Source organism: Dasypus novemcinctus, chromosome 22 (assembly GCF_030445035.2).
Source record: "Dasypus novemcinctus isolate mDasNov1 chromosome 22, mDasNov1.1.hap2, whole genome shotgun sequence".
NCBI lineage: Eukaryota > Metazoa > Chordata > Mammalia > Cingulata > Dasypodidae > Dasypus > Dasypus novemcinctus.
Genome location: NC_080694.1, coordinates 54445454 through 54456035, shown reverse-complemented (window position 1 = coordinate 54456035; position 10582 = coordinate 54445454).

The following is a 10582-nucleotide window of genomic DNA, read 5'->3' as shown; positions in this document are numbered from 1 at the left end:
GACATTAGGTACGTTTTATATTAAACTGTGTCCAAAAACAAATGAATGGTACATTCACTAACCCGAAAGTTCATGTGTCTACTGTTTTATTGTTTTTAATTTTTAAAATGTCAATTAGGTAAATGAGGTAAGTCTGACTGGGGTCCTGGAACCTTCACCCTCTGATAAAGTAACAGGTTTGAATAGGTGAACCAATTACTGAGATTCTTGGGGTAAGGAATGAAATAAATGTCATGATGTGTTATCATCGCTTTCCTATAATCCAAATGTCATCTTAAAATGTCTTTAATTAACTACATGGAGAGAACCATTAGGTTGAAAAGATCTAGTTTCTTTCACATTTTTAAGCTAGAGCCATGACAACAGAGTTGCGTGATGTCAATCAGCAGTTCTCACAATGGGAATACTATTCTTAGCTGGGGAGGTGGAGGTGGGGGGCAGGACGATGGCATATGGTCACAACGGCAGAACACCAGCTCATCTTGTGATCTTGCATTAGGGTAAAATTAGCTCCACGATGAGATTCTAAGGCACATCACATCTTCCTAACATTCACCTGACAGAGTACAATAGTTGATCTTTTCGCTAAGTATGTTATTAGACTGCAATTTTTCTCTTAGATCAAAAGAACTAAAAATAAAACTGGAAAGCTGAGTTTCATTTTCTCCAAATCTGGGCCCGCTTTGGGCCCAGCCTTTCCCTGTGTACCTCCCTTCTGTTCTGGTCTACCACACCGTCCTCTGTTAAACAAGGTCTCTGAATATCCAGGTTCTGATACTCCCTGCCTATATGTCACAAAGGTATATTTTTTGTCTTTAAAAAAATCTTCTGCTTTCAATATGTATTGCCTCCTCTATCAGTAATTTATGTGTCAACTTGGCTAGGCAATGGGGTCCAGCTGTTTGAGCAAACATCGACCGAGATGTTACTGTGATGGGAGGGGCATCTGCAATCAGATGACTTGCAGTAAAGGAGATGACCCTCCATCACTGGGGGGGGAGGGGGGGTCTCAAGCAATCAGCTGAAGGCCTTTAGAGCAAAGAGCCGATTGGTGTTTCCAGAGGAAGAAACACTGCCCCAAGACTACAAGGTCAGCTGGTCTCGGCGGTTCTAGCCTGCTGGTCTCCCCTGGGGCTCTGGACTCAAGACTCCCGCATCACTCTTCCAGGCCTTCCAGCTGGCTGGGCTGCCCTTCAGGCATGGACTTGCCAGGTCCCACCATTGCTTGAGCTGATTCCTTAAAATAAATTTATATATATAACTCTTCTTTATACATATATATGTGCACACACGCACACGGGCTGGTTCTGTTTCTCTGGAGGGCCCTGGCCGATACACTTCCCAACTTCTCCCATCCTGAGTACCCTAATTTCAGAGGCTCTAATGCAAAGATACTGTCTCAGCCCCAAGTCCCCTGTACGGGAGTCAGACCACAAGTTCTCCAGCTCGGATCCTGCTCTTCAGCAGCATGAGGCTTGCAGCACTCCAACAAACCTGAACAGGAAGCCACAGGAATGCGAGACACCCGCTGGGCCAGGGGTAGGCAGCAGTGGAGATGGACCGATGCTTCTTGGCAGGTGCAAAACATACCTGTGTAGCAGATGGCTACGTAACTGAGTGCTTCATGGCATTCGATAGGAACAAAAGTGGTGAGCATTAGCTTACTGTCACCAATAGAGACGCTAAGAAGCAATCAGCACAAATGGACCACATGTACATTGAGTGAGACTGATTTTCAGAGGAAACTTTAAAATAACTTAAATGGCCATGTTTAGGATGCAGATGCATTTAGATATACCACTGGCTGCTAAATCAGTGAAGCTATCTCATGCAGTTGAAGGCTTAAAGTGCAAAGAACCTAGGTGGCAGGTATGTTCCAGAGACTTTCAGTTGAGTCCCAGTTAGTGGCTCAGAGGAGCAAGGTCCATGTACTTGGTTACCTTTCTTGAGGCCTCCCAAGATCAGTGCTAGAGTATTACAGTGGCTAGAGGACTGTAGAGCCATGAAAGGTAAGAAAAGAGAGCCAGAACTGGAAAAACGAGAGTATTTATATTTTCCCCCTCCTCTTTTCCTCAGTGTCATGGCTTATATAGAACTCATTCCATAAGGACAAAAGATTGAACATTTTAAATAAAAAATCTGGAGCATGAGAGAGATTCTTTGTGATTTAAGTGGAGCATGGACTGTTTATTCATGAAATAATGCACCTTGAACATTGGTTCGTGACACCCCCAAACACAACAAATAGACATGTGTGCAAGCTCGCACACTTTATATGTAGATAGATATGTCTATATAAAATATTAATATTCCAGGTATGAAATTTACATAATTACAAAAGTACATGAAATTTATACAAATATACAGGCGAGATTATCAACATAGCTCATTCACCCAACGTAATAGAGTTGGTTCTTACTAACTTTTGACTATTACCAAAATGACATACTATATTCAAAAGAAAAAGACTTGTTATTACTAAGAATAGTCAAAGGAATGTTTTACAGAATCCAAGAGATATTTAGAAATAGCTATTCAAAAAGTGCTGATACATCTAAATAAGCGTAGCACCTCTTAGTGGGACTATGAAAGCACAGACTTCTGTTTAGATATATTAACAAGAATAAGATGATCTTATGACTCTAAAATTGCTAAGGTTGTAACAAGGCTTATCAGTAAACAGATTATTGTAATAAGCATTTATGAATCACTGATTTAAGCATTGTGAATCATTGGGGAAAAACTGTTCTAAAATTAAGCTCCTGGTTACTACTTACTACATGCTAGATACTGCTCAGAGCACCCCACACTTCTTACTCCCAAGGCTCCTACAAGGGAAGCACTGTGGCGGTCGATTGAATTATGTACCCCTAGTTACATGTGCTCTTAATCTTAACCCGTGTCCCTGAGTGTGAAGTCATGTAGATAGGACCTCATGAAGATGTGGAGTCAGGGTGTGGCCAGGTGGGTGAGGGTGGCTCTTAATCTGGATTATTGGAGCCCTTACAGGGAGAAGAAACTGGAAGCCACACAAAAGAAGCCAGAAGTCAGTGGAACCCAGAGGAGCAGAAAGGAGAGATCATTCCCACAGGGTAGGAGGCAGAGATGCAAGCCATGAGATGCCAAGGTTTGCTGGCAGCCATCACAGGTAAACTACAGTCTTTGGGGAGAAAGGAAGTCTTGCCGATATTTCGATATTGGACTTATTCTAGCCTCTGAACTGCAAGCCAATAAATTTCTGTTGCTAAGCCAAAAGCAGTTTATGGTATTTGTGATGGCAGCCTGGCAACCTGAGACAATTATTATCATCCCCACCTTACAGATGGGGAAACTGAGGAACAGAGAAGTAACTTTTTTTTCCTTTAGGATTTATTTTTTATTTATTTCTCTCCCCTCCACCCCCCCCCCAGTTGTTTGCTCTCTGTGTCCATTCGCTGTGTGTTCTTCTGTGACCGCTTCTATGGGGAATCTGTGTTTCTTTTTGTTGTGTCATCTTGTTGTGTCAGCTCTCCATGTGTGCAGCGCCATTCTTGGGTGGGCTGCACTTTCTTTGGTGCTGAGCGGCTCTCCTTATGGGGCACACTCCTTGCACGTGGGGCTCCCCTACACAGGGGACACCCCTGCGTGGCAGGGCACTCCTTGCGCGCATCAGCACTGTGCATGGGCCAGCTCCACACGGGTCAAGGAGGCCCTGGGTTTGAACTGCAGACTTCCCATGTGGTAGGCGGATGCCCTAACCACTGGGCCAAGTCCGCTTCCCTAGAGAAGTAACTTGACAAATGCCACACAGCTGGTAGGTGGGAGAGCCAAGAGGCGAGTGCAGCCAGCGGGGCTCCAGTGTCCATTGCTCTGCCAGGCAGGTCTTCCTTCTTCTCCCACTTGGCACTGAACAAATCAAAGACAGTTCCCTTCTTGGGACTGCCTATGCCTCTTCAGGTTATTTATGAAAATGAGAGACTGTGAAATGAAGATACAACCTTTCTAAAGCTGTGTTTCAACAAGTGAGAACTATTCAAATAACATTCTGAAGAGTCTTAAAGAACATTGAAGCAGGGCACAAAAGCCTACAAATTCGCTCACACCACTGAGCCAGGGACTAGGAAAACATGGGAAAGTATAAATCAGCATATGTGGTTGGGGCGTGGTGGCGGGAAAGAGGCAGCCATGCAGAAGGGGCCAGGTAAGGATTACAGGAAATTGGAAAGGTTGGGCAGATAAACCCGATCAAAATAATCATATTCATGACAGGGAGTACATATTAAGCATGATGAGCTTGCAGGACAAAGAACCAGGCTATTTAGAAGAGCTTTATATACATCCTACCTAATTTCTACAACAGCTCTGCAAAACCACTGTTATTATTCTCATTTTGAAAATGAGGAAATGGATACCCATAGAGATTAAGAAATTTCCTCATAATCAAAAAGCTAACAAATAATGGAGGCAAGATTCATACCTAGTTCCATTTGACTCTAAAGCTCGTATGCTTAGATTATAGTCACAATACTGTTGGTCAAGTTCAGAGCATCATCTAAAGCAAGAAAGATCAGTCCAGGGGTCTGGGCAGACAAACAGGGGCAAGTTCCAGGCATCTGAGTTAGTAGGACTGGCAGGGTCGAGCAGAACTGGGACTGTGTGATCCCAGGTCAGAGGCTGCTTGCTCTTTGCTTATGGGTACCAGCCCTTCAGAAAGTAAATGCCATCTCCGGAATCAGAGTTGCTGGAATCACTGCAGAGCCAAACAAACATGAGCTGTTGCAAAGCCTTTTGGGAGTTCATCAGCGGATCAGTAAGCACATAAGCAGCAAGGCTTGATAAAGTTAAAGTCTAAGAGGAAAGACCAGGACGTAACTGGGCAGCAAAACAGACTGGGGCGAGCTACAGGATAGAGCCACATGTCTTATGAAATAAGCGAGATGAGCCGCAGGAGACAAAAAAAGATGGCAAATTCTGGATAATAAGAAATGTTGATGAGATGGCAGAACCACCTGTTTTGTGTAAAGCTCCAAATAACCAGATCACAGTGGACAGCCCCTCAAATAATGTCATCATAATACAGAGTATTATTGAGAATAACTCAATTCACAGGGAGTTTAAGGCGGCCAGTACTAGATAGCCTGTCAGGGAAACCAGAACAGTAATTACCAAAAAGAATCATATCCTCAGAAAAACAAAAATGAATCAAGCTAAGTTTGTAAAGTCTATCTTACAGACACATTGTCTGGAGTCATGCTCTCAAAAATACTGTCTCTGATTTTATGCCAATTTATTTACTTAATTTAATGATGTTGTCCGGTTATTTGTAGTTCTGAACTAGATATATCATATGACTTATAATATCCTAAAACATTACTAATGCCTTAAAAATCTTAAGAAAATCATAAGCACAAAGGATAGAATTATTTCTCCAAAAGCAAATGATTATGTAATAGTTTCTGTGCCAGTTGTGGTAAAAAGACCTTAAATCCAAACTACATTAAATCTGAATAACTCCAATCAACTTGAGGCCATACTTGGTCAAACAAAAAGTAAAACTGATGATAAGCAAATTTCATTAAATGGCACTGAGATTCAATTAAAACATTTTATTGTGTACTACAATTTTTGAATATTTTTAAATTTTAGAACCATTTTAGATATACAGAAAAATTGTGAGATAGTACAAAGAATTCTCAGATTCCCCTATTATTAACATCTTACATTTGTCACAATGAATGAACCATTACTGATGCACTGTTATTAACTAAAGTCCATACAATATTCAGATTTCCTTGTTTCGTCTTTACCTAAGGCCCTCTTCTCTTCCAGGATCCCATCTAGAATACACTTAGTCGTTATGTGCCCTTAGGCTCCTCTGTGAGTTTCTCAGACTTTTCTAGCTTTTGAGGACTTTGACAGTGTTGAGGAGAACTGGTCAGGATTTTTTGTTGAATGTTCTGCAATTTGGGTTTGCCTGATGTTTTTCTCATGGTTAGATTGGGGTTACAGGGTTTGGGAAGAAAGAGCACAGAGGTAAAGTGCCATTTTCATCCCATCATATCAAGAGTGTCTACTATCAACATCACTTATTACTATTGAAATTAACCTTGAGGGAAACGGACTTTGGCCCAGTGGTTAGGGCGTCCGTCTACCACATGGGAGGTCCACGGTTCAAGCCCCGGGCCTCCTTGACCCGTGTGGAGCCGGCCCATGCGCAGTGCTGATGCGCACAAGGAGTGCTGTGCTACACGGGGTGTCCCCCGAGTAGGGGAGCCCCACTCGCAAGGAGTGCACCCATAAGGAGAGCCGCCCAGCGCGAAGGAGGGAGCAGCCTGCCGAGGAATGGCGCCGCCCACACTTCCCGTGCCGCTGACGACAACAGAAGCGGACAAAGAAACAAGACGCAGCAAATAGACACAGAAAACAGACAACCAGGGGAGGGGGGGAAATTAAATAAATAAATAAATCTTAAAAAAAAAAAAAAAAAAAAGACACAGAAAACAGACAACTGGGGGAGGGGAGGGGAATTAAATAAATAAAAATAAATCTTTAAAAAAAAAAAAAGAAATTAACCTTGATCACTTGGCTGTGGTAGTATGTGTCAGGTTTTTCCACTGTGAAGTTATCCTCCTCTCCCTCTCCTATACCGTTACTTACTCTTCAGGGAAAAAAACACTATGGACAGCCCATCTTTAAGGAGTAGAGAGTTGTGCTCCACCTTTTTGAGGGAGGGCCATTTAAATAAATTATTTGGAACTCTTCTGCACAGAAGATCTCTCTCTTCTCCTCGATTTCTTCATTCAATCCTTTATATCAGTATGGACTTATGCATATTTATTTTTATATTTTGGGTTATAATCCAATACTTTCACAATTGAAAGGAGACTTTTTTTCAAATTCACTGCTGAAATGGGCCTGCCAAACTTTTGACTCTTGACTGTGCAGAGGGTGTAGGTAGAGCCCAGTTCTTGGACACCAAGTGTATCTTGAAGCCTAAGGGGTCAACAATCAGCGGAGGACACATCTTCATTCCGTTCCATCTTACAGAGAGAAACAGGGACATGGCACCTGGATCCAGAGCCCTGTCCCCTGTTCTTATACAGCAGCGTGAAATTCAAAATACAGTGGTTTCAAAGTTAAGCAAGACTTCCTCACTAACATTCTTAAGGCAGATTCCGAGTCAATAGCTTACTTTCTTAGAAATAATTTTGATGCATTTTATCAAAATCAGGTACATAGTTAAATATTTGTTTATTACCTTTAGGTGCAATAGGCATGTATAAGGCATACACATATATATCTGTAAATAATCGCTATTGTAATTATACTATCTAAATCAAACTATGATTTGCCTTTTTTGTCAACACATTTTACAGAGAAACATTTAATGTTTATGTAGTAAAATTTATCACTCATTTTTTTAAAAATGAAGGTAGACTAGATGTATTTGGGGTACGACTGTGAAAAACATGTCATTTTTAAATTGTTGAGACTAGAGATAGTGCAATATTTGGAGATATAGGAAAACACTTTGGAGTTATAGGAATAGAGTACATATTTTAGGTAACTGCTAGATAGTATTTGTTAACTACAAGCAACTTTAGGGATAAAATGCATGCTCAGACTCCATAATAAAGAAAAAGTGCATTTGGGCAGTAGGACAGAATACATTAGATATTGGAACGAAATAAAGATCATAAAAACTAGATTTTAGGGAAGTGGATGTAGCTCAGGTGACTGGGCTCTGCCTGCCACATGGGAGGTTGCTGGTTCAGATCCTGGTGCCTCCTAAGGAAGATAGCAACCTGGCATGAAGAGCAGGCATAATAAGCTGACACAAGAGATGAGACACAAGAAGAAAAAACATAATGAGAGATACAAAAAAGCAGGGAGCAGAGTTTCCCGGTGCCTTCTAAAGACAGCAAGCCAACGCAACAGGCAGGCGCGGCAAGCTGGTGCAACAAGAGACATGGGAAGGAAAACCAGAATGAGAGATACAACAAATTAGGGAGTAGAGGTGGCTCAAGGATTAGACACCTCCTTCCCACATCGGAGGTCCCAGGTTCGGCTCCCACTGCCTCCTAAAGAAACAAGGAAGACAAGCAGACTCAGCGAGAATAAAGCTACAAGGGGGTGGAGAGAAATAAATAAATCTTAAAAAAACCAAAACACTAGATTTTATTCCTTCATTCAGCCATATCTGCCGTACTTGCTATCTGTTGGCAACCATGCTAAGAGGGGGATATATAATGCTGAGCTAGAACAGCTACAGATTCTGCTCTCATGTAGCTGGTTGGAGAGACAGACCTTATTTCAACCATGGCACTATTGAAAGTGGTGCAGGAATTGGTTAACCAGGAAAGCCTGGGCTGCTCAAACCTTGCACATTCTCAATAGAACGAGCCTTTGGATCAGCTTCAGGGAGATGATCTCTGAAGCCCTGGGGTATCCTGCCTGATAAGAATACCTCTGTATACCTCAGGCCTTGGGTTACCCCAGAGAGTTTGTGCTAACATGTGATTTGTGGTGAACACCTGTATCATATGCCTGAGGCTTTGGACCACAATGTACCAGTCTGACCCCTGGAGACTAAAGAGTGAAAGTCAATGACATGGGCACTGCAGGTTCACATGACTGGCCCCAATAAAACTCCAGGACACTAGGGTCCAGGTAAGCTTTCCTGATTGGCAACATCTCACACATCTGTTGTCACACACCATTATTGGGAGAATCAAGTATTGTCCGTACAACGTCACTGGAAGAGGGTCACCAGAAGTTGGTGCCTGGTTTTTCCTGGACTCGTCCCTCTGAACCTTTTCCCTTTACTGATTTTAATCTGTATCCTTTCCCTGCAATAAACAGTGATAAACTGAGTCCTCTCAGGCCTTCCGGCAAATCAACAAGCCTGAGGATGGTTGTGGGGACCCTGACTCCAAACTATAAAGAAATATTGAGGTTTCACTCTGAAGAGGAGTACAGTTTATGGGAGCTTATAACAAAAGTACCAGAAGTAAACCAGGAGGTCAGGGGAGGGCTCCCTGAAGAAGTGATATTCGAGCAGATTGGAAAGAGATGCATATAGGCATTTATTAGAAAATAAGGTGGTGGGGGTAGGGGGTAGGGAAGAGGTTTCTGTATCGGAAAGACCATGAAAAAATGCCCTCTGGTGGGGCAGAGTAGAGTTCAAGTACACAACTGAGAATGGGTGGGCATGGCTGGAGCACAGGGGGCAGGAGGAGGTGGGAAACGAAATCAGCTGGAGCACATTCAGAGGTCAGGCCATGCAGAAACTGGGAAGCCACGTGAGGGAGCCTGGCCATTAAGCTAAGGGTAACAGAAAGCCATGGGAGAGCTTGAATCTTTTGTATGGAGAGCATCAGTTGGCCTTTGGAAACGAGCACTCTGGCAACAGGATGAAGAACTTATTGGGGGTGATTAGCAGACAGAGTGAAAACAGGGAGACCTGTTTTGTCCTATCAAGATAAGAGATGATGATATGTCTTACCAGGGTGATAGCAGTGGAACTGTTGAAAATGGATGCTTTCAATAAAAACATATGTGTGTCAAGGTGATAGGGCTTTGTGATGGACTGGAAATAAGAGAAAAGAGGGGATTTGTGGATGGCAGAAGGCATCTACATTTGTGATTTGTGCAAACATGATTGACTGGGCTCCTCATTGAGGTAGGAAAGATTAGATTTGTTTTCTCAGACAATATCCCAGAACACCAGCCACTTAGTTTTGGACACGTTGAGTCTGATGTGTCTTCACATGCCTACGTATTCAGCTGAATGCATGGTGTGACAGTTTGAAGCAGTGTGGAACCCAGAAAATTAAGTTCTTAAAGTTAATCCGTTCCTGTGGGTGTGGACTCATTGTAAGTGGAGCCTTCTGATTAGGTTTCTCGGCTAAGGGCCTTTTAATTAGGTTACTTCATTAGGGCGTGGCCCAGGGTGGGTCTTAATCCCCTTACTGGAGTCCTTTATAAATGGGATGAATACAGAAAGAGAGAAGCCAGAAGCTGAAGGCAACAAAGCCTGGAAGAGAAGGGAGACCCCAGCAGATGCTGCCATGTGCCTTGCCATGTGACAGAGGCATCCAGGTTCCCTGGCAGCTGGACTTTAGGGAGAAAGCACACCTGATGATATCCTGATTTGGGCATCTTTCCCAGCCTTGACACTGTAAGCTTGCAACCTAATAAATCCCCATTGTAAAAGTCAGCCCATTTCTCGTATATTGTATTTCGGCAGCCTGGCAGACTAAAACACATAGGCATGTAGTTAATATAAATTCAGGCCTCATCCAAAGAATATAACCACAGCAAAAGATTCAAGGAGCAGCTACTATTTGCCAGCAGTTTCTTAAGCACCTTAAACAGACAACTCATTTTGTCCTCACAACAATTCAATGAGGCAGATACTATAATCATCCCTGTGCTGAAAGTTAAGTCACTTGCCCACGTCACACAGTTGGGACAAAACTGGAGGCATTCCATTTCCAGTGCTTGTGCTCTCACCTACCATGTATGCCACATCTGGTAATGAACAAAGGAAGGAGATAAGAGAGAGTTGAGAGGAAAAGAGAAGAGGGACTTTGAAGGTGAT